The sequence below is a fragment of the Apteryx mantelli genome, chromosome 5 (assembly GCF_036417845.1).
Source record: "Apteryx mantelli isolate bAptMan1 chromosome 5, bAptMan1.hap1, whole genome shotgun sequence".
In the NCBI taxonomy this organism is placed as follows: Eukaryota; Metazoa; Chordata; class Aves; order Apterygiformes; family Apterygidae; genus Apteryx; species Apteryx mantelli.
In genome coordinates this window covers 4,300,435-4,311,359 of record NC_089982.1, presented here as the reverse complement: position 1 = coordinate 4,311,359, position 10,925 = coordinate 4,300,435, and the positions used below count along the sequence as shown (strand labels likewise).

Here is a 10,925-nt window from a genome sequence, read left to right as displayed (position 1 = left end):
CAACCTGTGAGGTACTCACAATGTGGGTTTTTACATGTTCTTCTAGGAAGCTTCCTTGATGGAGAACTGTGCCTCTCTCTGAGTTTGTGCAATTAAATTCTCTTTGTTTTCTGAATAAACCCTAGAGAATCTCAGGCAAAATAAAATCCCAGGATTAGTAGATTAGCCAATGGGACAGTTTGTAATTTTTTTCTTTCTTTAAATATATTAGTAACTGACAGTTATGTTTTAAAATAGATACAGAATGTTATTCTACATGCCTGAATTTCATGTTATGTCAGTGATACCAGTGTATCCCAGAATTGAATGTGCATTAGTGAACAATATGTTCTAAATTCTGGACTACTTTGGAGAAGGGAAAATGATTTTTGTGTAGCTGAGAAAACTGGAAAGGATCATGTTTATTTTAAAACCTACTTCAAATTTTAAATGAGCAAGTAATAATATGGCCCAAATTTTTTGTAATGCATTTAGGTATTTGCATTAAATGAATTAAGGCGAAGGAGTTCGTGTCTGCTGAAGTTTTAAAGAAAGCAAAAATCAAATTGCAGTAGAGAACTTGTGAAACATTTGGAGACAGTGTTGACTGAAATATTAAGCCCACTTTGACAGGAGTAATTTATTCTACCATTTCAAAGCAACCGTTTTCCTCATATCAATTTATTCATCTAATTCAGTTCAATACATAGTTACTTCAAAACTAAGAAACTGATTGGCTGTTGAAAAAATGTGAGAATTTATTTTCCCCTCCTAATTTATGTATAGAGAGATGTGAGAAGAAATGACTTCTGAAGGTCTCAGTGACCAGGTCAGTTTATTAACTGTAGTTTCTTTGTTTAATGCTTTAAATGAAAATGATTTTATGTACTTTTTACTGGGTATTCAATATTTTTTTTGTGTGATGATTCACTTGTTCATTTGTTCTGTAGATAACTGAGCCAGAGACTTTTTTCCTCATCAGTACCACAGAGGTGAGCTGTGGCCCCTTCCAAGTTGATGAAGACACATGCTTCACACTTGCCCCTACTCCAGAGAACTCTCTTCATTTGGTGTTGTTGTCAGATTTGGCTGCCTCAGACTGTTTTTTTGCTTTTTCTCTGTTTTTTTTTTTCCTAATTTTCTGGAACTTCAGTTCTCTGGGAGTTTGCACCATGCTTTTGTATGAGTAATGTGGTTGTTCCCTCAGTGCTTGTATAGAGCTGAGAAGTCAGTGTCCACGCTGAAAGCTGGTTTCCATTTTAGCACTTTGTTCAAGGGCATGCATTGCTGTCAGATTTACACCTTGAATACTTGCAGTGCTGTGCCGAGGCATGTGTTCCCTTGTCATGCAGGTCGTTTTCTGCAAGGGAAATACATAGGTCTAGAGCAATCCAATTACAGGACATCCACCTAGAGAAAAGAATGCAGCCACCCTCGACTCCAGGTGCCTGCACCCACTGAAGTGTGGGCATGCTGGCACGTGTGTCAGCACTGGATAGCCTGCCTCCAGCCTGCACGCCTGAGCCAACCACAGCATTTCCTGTGGGCCGCAGCATTTCGGATGCCAGTGAAAACATCCTGCATCTCCACATCATCTCCTAGCTTCTGGTGTCATTTCCAGGCCCCTTCAAGCTGTGGTGAGCATAGCAGGATCCTAGCATTCCTTAGTTCCTTTTCAGGGCTACTGGGTTGGACCCACATCATCAGTCCCAGGGTCAGAGATCAACTCAAGAGCCATCAGGTTGCCAAAGCTGGAGTCTAGGCAGTGCTTGGGGCCCTGCCCATATTTGGCAAAACTTGCTGGTATCTACTGAGTCTTAATGGGCATGGCCATGCCCTCCCCTTCAGCAGTCTTCGTGGTGCTAGCTCTGGTTTTGGCCCTTCGTCAGAAGGGCAGGGGAAGAGGGAGGCTTCCTCGTGGAATCCCCTTTGCTATTACTGAACTCTGCATCAGCATCCACACGGTCCATCTTCCTCTGGGCAAACATCGGGGTGCTGTCATGCATCACTATCACCAGTCCAGCCTAGCTATAAACACCTTTTCAAGAGGATGAGGCATACTGGCCACTGGAGCTGTTTGCTGGTGTTGCATGCTCAAAGAAATACCATCTTTCACTACCTCAATAAACTTCTCTTCCAAGGGTTTCTCTTCTCTTTATAGCCTCTGTGTCAGCAAGCAGAGAAATTGTAGCTGCTCTAGCTCTTGCCACGGATGAGTTCACTGATCAGCTCACAGGAGGCGGTGTGTGTCCCAGTATCCTGCCAGTACTGTCACAAATACTGCATGTGTTTCCCCCCGAATATGAGCACTGGACCTCTGAAGCTCAAATGATAACGTTACCAGGGTTTGCTCCCAGTCTAGCCCAGGTAAAACATGTAGCCATCTCTGTGCTAGCTCACCTGAGGGAAATAGTTCTTGATAACAAGATCTATGACCAATGTGCTATATTGAGTTGGTCTGTAGGTCTGCTTTTCCTAAGGTTTTCAGCACTGATTCTAGCACAGGAGAAGTGTTGAAGTGACATTTTGCTTTGTGGAGGGTAAAGCCTAGCTTTTCTTGACCTGCTTCACAGGGCTGCGTGCCTTTAATAAGTCCTCTTTGGAGGTGTTTGCTGAGCCAAGTGCCAGCCCATTGGACAGTCCCTGGCATGTTCCAGCAGCAACAATTTAATTCCTAGCCAGTGTGACAAGTCTATCAGGCACCTGTTTGCTGTGGCAGGACTGTCAGCCTATGGTGGAGCAGCCGGTGTGTTAGCTCTGCATTGGAGGTGGAACATGAGGTTTTTAGCTTTATCGTCAACCTCCCTGTCTTTAGTAGCGACAACTACAAGAAGTAAATATGGACCGCTACATGGACTCAGAAGAACAGAGATCAACAGCTTTTGAGCTTTGAGGGGAAAAGGCCTTTTAGTTGGCAGGTGCCATTCTTTGTATGGTCAACATCTGCTGGACAACTTGAGGAAAAAGCTGTCTCACTCTTCTGACCGAAGTCCCATTTGTGGCTTGGACTTGTCTTCAGAAATTATATGCCTATATGATCACCTATTTAAGATTCTGAGAGTGTAACATTTGGCTCCTATTCCTATGAAATGAAGTCAAGGACTCAGCTTTCAATGGCTCCGTTGCTATTTCCACCTTTACAACTGTATTACTGCAGTGCACACAGATAAAGGCACAATTTCCATTGCCACAATATATTGACCTGATCTGCTTACTCCCGTAACCCTAGCCAGCACCTCTGAGAGTCATTATTCCTCCTCGCTTTGTTGTTTCACTGATCTTTGCCTCCTTTTGGCATTGATCTAGTGCATTTCAGCAGTGCTTAATCTTCTGTCACGTTAGACATACTGATTTTGGAGACTGTTGGTGAAAGTCAGCCAGTATGGTTTGACATGCTGCTGGTGGATAACTACTCTCAGTCCAGCTCCCTTTTAAGAGAGACAGTCTTTGGACTCTGGGGAGCCAAAGAACTGGCTCCCTTCTATCTCAAGGGAAAAAGACTTTACAGCAGTTATTTTCTGAAACCCCAAATGAAATGAAAATGGCAAGCAATTTGAGGCTTGAGGTGTCTGATTTCCATTATCTGAGAATTCATATTGTTGACTTTTGGCAAAATTGTTTTGGCTTTTGACCAAAGGGATCTTTGCATAAGCCTCTGAATTTGCAAAACACTTATTTTCCAAATGCCATTAGCGTGTTTCAGAGGCAGTTTTTTGTGTTCTGTATATAGTCAGCATAGAACCATTACCAATTCAGAAGAATGCCATTTGAGTTGTCAGCAGGAGCCAGGGTCTTTAGAAATATTTTGACCGTGTTGATTGCTTTCTTCAGAAATGGGGAAATGGTTGATTAAGCGAGTGTCAGAGCAGCAATTCATCCATTTCCTTTTGTTTGGGATGGATGTAGTAAGTTCGCTTAGGCTCAGTGGTGAATCAGCCAAAGTTGCAGGTGATACAAATCCAGTTCCTGGATTTAACTGGGACAGTGGTTGATTCAGCATTGGCCAAAATTGTTTTTTTCCCAGGCCTTGCTCACTCAAGAGATGAGCATGAGTTCATGCAGAGTCATCCTACATGATATGGCATGTTTATGCAAGCCCAGCAATTCACCTACCCTGCTTCATTCAGACCATGGTAAGGGATGTATCTTAGTTGGGATGGGATGGGTTGCAATGAGATGTCCTCTTCAAAAGCCCAGAGGCTTTGCTGGAAAAAGAGTTGCACATACTGACATGACAGAGTTCAGAGCTGTCAAGAAAGCCTATCAAAAACTTCTGTCTCCCCAGAGCAGAGGAGTCAATCCATCCCTGAATGTCCAGTGGCTTTTTTCTTTTTAAGTCTACAATATTAGACTTTCCAGACAGTCCCAGGGATCGTTTTCACCGCAGTGAAAGACATGGATACATCTCTTTCTATTCAGAGATTACCCTCGTAGGTAACAGAATGCGTTGGAGCTTGCTACTGATAGGCAAAAGCAGATGGTCTTTCGTTGATCAGAGCAGGCTCTTTCCAGGCTCAAACTCTATTTGTAGCTTCACTCAGAAATGTCTCTGTTTCTGGTATCTGCAGAACAGATATTCAGAGTTTCGTTCATATTCATCAGACACAATAGAATTACTGAAGCGCCCAGAAATGATGCTGTGTTCAGTAGAGCTGTGCTGAATCTCCATTAGTCTAGAGGACTTCAAGGCTGATTTCCAGGTACTAATGAGAGTGTGGTGTCCTGCTTCAAGTCCCCCCACCGTAGAGATGGTCATGAGGGCCATCAATCAAAGACAGAAGGAAGGTTATTGCAAAAACTGGAATTTTTTGAGATATGTGGTAGGTGTGCAGTCATCTTCCACCCATGTTCAGATCTCCTTCATGGTCATTGATTTTTCTTTTCTTGGATTGTAGAGTGTTTAGTATGTATCTTAGAATACATATAACTGCTTAAGTATGAATAAAATGTAGCCTTTCCATCTGAATGGCAAAAAAAAGGTTACAAAGTTCTGATCTAAAAGTGGCATTAAGGTGCAAATTAGCATTGTTTTAGAGGTTACTGATAAATGAGAGCCTGTTTATCTTTCAGCAGATAACTGATGCAGAAATGCAAAACAAGTTTTTAAATATTGATTATTTAAATCAGCTTGTCCTATTACATTATTTAAACCAGAATATAAATCTACCTACCAGGGGTTTGCTGAGTCTCAGATAGATCTCTCAGCTGTGGACTTGCCAGACTAAATTCCAACTGAAAAAAAATTATATCTGATAGAGATTGTAATACATAATATTTATCATTGCTACAAATATTTGTTTTGATGGGAACTATACTGCTACTTCCATTGCCAAAAGCCAATCCTCATAGTTTATTTTGTGGTCGTATAAATTTTCCTTTGCCTGTTTCTTTAGTGGTATCCCAAATTGTAACTTTTTTAATGGTCAACCTATCTTGGATTGAATTTTCCTGAGATTAAGGCCCACAATGCTGACTTAGCAGAACCAAATCTTTAAAGATATTTCTTTTTTCTGTGCCGTTTATTATATCCTTTGCTTGATATGTAGACAAAGCTCTGAAGTTTAGATCAACAAGAAACCACTGCCGTGGTCAGGCTAGCTCGTGGGAAGTGGCACCTAAATAGTTCAACTTTGTTGCTCTCTCAGGCCTGAGATGATTCCCACAGATGGGGCTGGAAAGTTCTAGCTTTTGAAATCAGTGTAGATATGTCCTAAATAATAGAGCAAAGAGTTACGCTTTAAAAGTCTTTTTGTTTGCATCTGCAATTGTAGTGGAGGTTCAAGAGAACGAGGGTGGGTTTGGGGTTCATTCGGACTCAGTCATGCTGGAGCATTACCATGCCTGACATCAACAACTTGTCAGCTATAAATGGAAAATAAAATAATATTTTGTATTCGATTTTTTACTTTATAAAGTTAAAGCAGTGTTCCAAGAAAGTTTCGGTGTTTGTTTATTCACTTCCTTAAAACCTTGGCATCCAGGCCTATAAATACAAGCTGACCTAATGCTTACAGTTATGATCAGTTGCATTTGAATTCATTGATACCGCTTGTAAAGAATAGCATTAAGATGTGTCTCAGTCTGCAGGAAAAGGTTCATAACCTTATTATTAAAACATGTTGCTTTGTAAATAAGAGAAAAACAGTATTAAAACACCAACCCTCTCTCACTTTTCTAAAACTTGTAAACCTGTTTGCCGGCTATGACAGAACTAAAGCCTTCACTCTACAACCAGACTTAAAAGATTTAGCTTTTCGCAAAGTTACCCAGCTATCACGTGTGCTTAATAGCAGTTGGGTGTTAACCATTGCTTTTAAAGTACCATGATCTGCCATTTATCATCTTAATTTTAATTGGGATTTTTAATGTGCTTTCTGCAATGCAGATTTTTAACTGGAGTTTTGCTCTGATTCTTTGTAGATGATGATGTAATCTAACCCATGTGAGTTTTCTTCAGAAACATAAACCACTTTTCAGATTTACCAAATTATCCATGAATGTCATCTGCAGCTGAATTTAACCAGTTTAGAAATCTTTTATCTCATTGTTAGGAAATATACTTTATTCAAATTTTAAAAATTAGATGAGGTAAGAATTATGTTTCTAAGTCTGTGTTTCCATGTTTAAATCAATGATTTGATTTTTCTCAAATGTTGAGGACACAGCAAATTTACTGGTTTGTTTGCTATGTTTGAACACGATGCCACAGATTTGAGTGACTAAGAATGGACTAAAACCATAAGGTTTTAGTGAAAATGTTAAATTAAAAACATCTTTTATTTATAAACCGGAAACCAGTTCAAATAAATTTGTCTGTATCCTATTTTTAAACCATAACGGTACAATTTTGTTTTAAATGCCTTTTTGCTGAATAAAATGGTTTAATTGTATTATATAGGATTAAAGCAAATACTTTTTATACAGCTGAGCCAGGTGCTTTTAGGCAAATGTCTTTTTTTTTTTTGCCTTGACATACATTCAAAAATGTTTCCCACTTAAAGGAAAGCGGTTTAAGGAATTTTGATTGGGTAATTTAGGGTGAACTTTTGTAAGCGAAGTTGCTTGCTTAGGCATTGATCCAGTCAAAACTCAGCCGCATCTTTCACTTTATGCAGTCTGTGTAGCCTGTGAGACCTCTACTGACATGGATAAAGTAACGAGCGTGCAACATCTTTCCTGAACTGGATGTACATACTCTACCGTTATGTACACTTTAATCGTGTGAATTAAGTGTGCATTTAGCATGCTTGCAAACAGACAGCTTGTGACTTTGCAAAGATTACCTGCACCACCAGCGGTGGTTGTTTGTAGCAAAAAATGAAATTGCCTTCCCTGTCTATGCCTATGCTTGGGAAAAAAAGAGACCGTTTGCTGCTTTTAATATGAGCTTCGTTGGATTGGCTTGTGTCGGTAGTGCCCCCGTGACGCAGTGTTGTGTTTTATCAGTGCCCACCCCCGGCAGAATTCCTGGCTTAAGAGGAGGCAGATTTTCACCTACTGAATAAGACTGGACTCGCATTGATGCTTCTCAGTGGTGTCTCGCGTGCTGTCCCGTGCAGGAGGGAATTTTATCCCAGGACTGCTTGTGTAAGTTATAGACCTCTTTACCCTGTGGAAGTTTGTGTGTTCAGATGTGACTGTGCTGAATGATAGGATATCTATTTTAGACTGCAGCCTGTGTTCACAATCAGCAAGGCAAGTTGCTGGAAGAGCTTAGCTCCTTTTTCTCTTGAAACAACTTTTAAATACTGGGTGAGTTTTCAAGATTTCTGTGCATGGTTTGCTTTTGGAAAAATGTTTTTGCTATCCATCAGTGCTCGCTTGTTTTCCCTGAGTGGATCTTAAAAATCTACAGTGTCAAAACATAAACACCATTTACTTACTAGAAACACTTTGTTCAATCACTGAAGATTATACTTTAGTTAGAGGAAAAGATATTTAACAGCAAATGAGCAACAAGGACTTGTTGATGTTTCCCCTATCTTAACTTTCCTGGTTTGTAAAATTGCTGTCTAACATGACTGCTGTCTGTATTTTTAGTGAGCCTTTTCAGCAACAAAATCTCATGCTACATGTTTCATAGGTATTTTTGCCCTTTCAGGGGTGGGAGCAGAGGTTGGTAGGGACTAAGAAAAGAAAGCATCCTCTGGAAGTTTTGGGAGCTGAAGGTGACAGTCCTTCTCTGCTGTGTTAAACCTGATCAGAGTCCTTGGAAAGCCGTGAACTTCAGGGTTGTTTCCGTATCAAGTAGTAGCATAAAGCATGTTGTATCAAAATAGGAACTGATTGATGCATAAACTGTTTCTGTGTATGCTGTAGTTGATTTTTTGAAATAAGTCAAAGGCGCTTTTTGTGTCCTGGAGCATTAAACTTGCATCATGCTTGGCCTTGTGACAAGTACTCTGCATGTAATTTAGAGCCATATAGGGATGTTCTTAGTCTTGAACCACTTGAATTACCCCACCTTTCCTATCATGAATATTATATTAGTAGCGTAAGTAGATAATTTGTGAGCGTTATGGCCTGAGCAGGAACAAGAAAAGATAAGAACTGTTCATGTGAGCTATGTTAGTAGCTTTGGTTATAAATCAGATTTGATTTCCGGGCAGCACTGTATTTAATACCACTGGAATGAAATGCAGTTTCTGCCATGAGTTTGTAAGATTGCTGCATCTATCTACATAGGTGGGAAGCCTGACAAATTGGTTTTACGTAAAGAACGGTGCACAGAAATTTCAGAGGTATGGAATAACCTACAAGAAGTTGCAGGATGGTGAGTGTTTCAGACAGACTTTTCAGGCACTGGTAACTAGAAGTGAACTTGCCTGTCAGTACAGATTAAATGCGACTGCCTATAATGAAACGCCTGCTGTTTTGAACACTGCAAGGGAAATTAAGTCCTCCTCCCACGTATGTCTTGTCATAATGTGAAGTGCACTATTTGTAATAGTTGTTTTTAGAAATACTACATTAGCTGCCCTCTTTTGATTTTTGCTCATACTTAGACAACAAAAAAAAAAACATTTAAAATGGGACCTCACTGAATCTCTGTACTGTCAATTGAAGGTTAAAGTTTTAAACTTTCGTGTCAGTCAGCCTCTGAGAGCACAAGAGTGGCATAGGATATGATTTATATGAATTTTTAATGTTTCACGTTAATGCAGTAGATTCTTCCCTAATTTTCAGCAAGAGACAATTAAACGACATTTATTGGGTCTCTGTTTGTTTCCTTTATGTCGGATTACGGGTCGGTAATGTACTCTGATTGCTTCCTTAGACTTTGGACTTAGTCCTGAGCAAAATTTTCCTTAACCCTTTGTCCCAGTTGTTAGATGTTTTTGTGTTCTTTTAACAGCAATTTGCTCACCCTCAAAAATAACAATAAGCAACTGTTTTTCAAATTTCTTGCTGGTTTTTCACTAAAATCTTGTCTACATTTAGAAATGTACTGAGAATAGTTTCCAGAATAGCTATCTTAGTAAATGTCCATATATAAATATGTCCTAAAATGATCTCGTGGTTACCACTTCCTGACTTTTTCCTGCAGATTCCCTTGTCATTCTGAATGAATCAAGGTGCTCCTTTACCTCGGTTTTGTTTTAATCTCTCCTTTAGGAAGGAAATAGCACTTCATGTTTATGGATTTCTAATAAAATGCTTAGCTAGAAACAAAATAAACACAGAGGGGGGTGTCTAGCTCATCTGCCAGTGGGGCATGGAGCCATGCTTAGTGTTTCCAAAAATCAGGGGGGGGGGTTGCCATGGAGGCTCTGCTGCAGCAGCATAATGCAACCAGCTGAGGAGGCTTTGGCAGAGGGACGATCGTGGTCCCACAGATAAATCAGAGGATTTCCTAGAGTCTAGAAGGTCAAGTTTAATTGCATTTGGCATTCAGAGAGGCGTATTGATGAAATGAAATGTAGCACAGGAGAGGAAACAGGGCAACAGGTTTCAGCTGTCATGCAGAGAGCCCCAGATCCAGCCTTCCCTACTGCATGGTGTTTTTTCCAGTTTCTTTGTTGTCCCAATAACAACACAAAATACCACAGGCTCTTGGGTTAGATTAGGTGATGAGGGGCATAACTCAGCATGCCTGAGCATGCCAGCTATATTTTGGTCTCTAGAAAGAAGCGTGCTGCAAGATTTAGTCTGTATTTAGTCACTGGCCTACTTTGCAGAAATATTTTGCATTTCTGAGAACTTTCACAGCAGAACAGATGGAACCTTTTTATTTTCTGTTTTGTTTCTTTTTTTTTAAACATTTAGCATCTTTTACAGTTAATGAAGGTGAAAGTAGTAACACTTAGTGATTCAAGTGCTGCCTGTATGTGCATTTTTAAATGTGTGTTTATTCCCTTTCCTCTTTTCATTTTGATGTTGGTCTGCTTAAAGACAGGGCTTTGTTGTTGTGTTCCGTCACATTTAAAAATGCAAAGGATGTCAAGTCGAGTCTCCCAAGTTTTGGAGGTAGATCTATTTATTTTCAACTGTCACCTCACATAAAATGACAGGAACGGTAACTTCTTACTTAAGACATCCTTTTATCCCAAGGCCTCCTATCTCATTTCTGGGAGGCAGGTTATGTAACTCTCAGAGCCCATCAAGAAATTTTGGGAGGCCCTTTGGCCTTCATGAGGAGTTTCAGGAGCTCCCTGTGCCCCACCACGCATGCACACTTTAAGTTTTAATTTCTTTGGGACCATCGGGAGCTCTTGTCCCCAGGGAAGCTAATAAAGGCAACCTTGTTACTTTGGAGTTTATTTTGGAAGCTGTAGGAACTGATGGTGGCTTGCGGAGCAGATCTGATCAGCATTGTCCCATGAGCTCAGTTGTGGCAGGGAATGTCCAAGGCCCTGTGCATCTCCTGACGCAAGAAGTTGCATCCCTGGAGTAGGTTGCTCGATTGGTCAATAGGGGGAGAAAAGACAGATCCCTGTGCTGGGAAT

The 10,925-nt window shown here is 40.3% G+C and overlaps 1 protein-coding gene across 3 annotated transcripts in view; it reads left to right on the top strand.

Moving 5' to 3' along the window:
• SLC20A2 (solute carrier family 20 member 2) overlaps positions 1 to 10,925 on the top strand; it is a 58,930-nt gene that overhangs the window by 11,918 nt on the left and 36,087 nt on the right. Inside the window, exon 1 of one of the 3 annotated variants that reach the window (XM_067297334.1) lies at positions 7,512 to 7,566. The exons of the other annotated variants lie outside the window; for them this stretch is intronic. The gene's annotated coding sequence lies outside the window, so the exon portion shown is untranslated. Of the gene's footprint in view, positions 1 to 7,511; positions 7,567 to 10,925 lie in introns of those variants that run through there. 3 annotated transcript variants of the gene reach the window in all.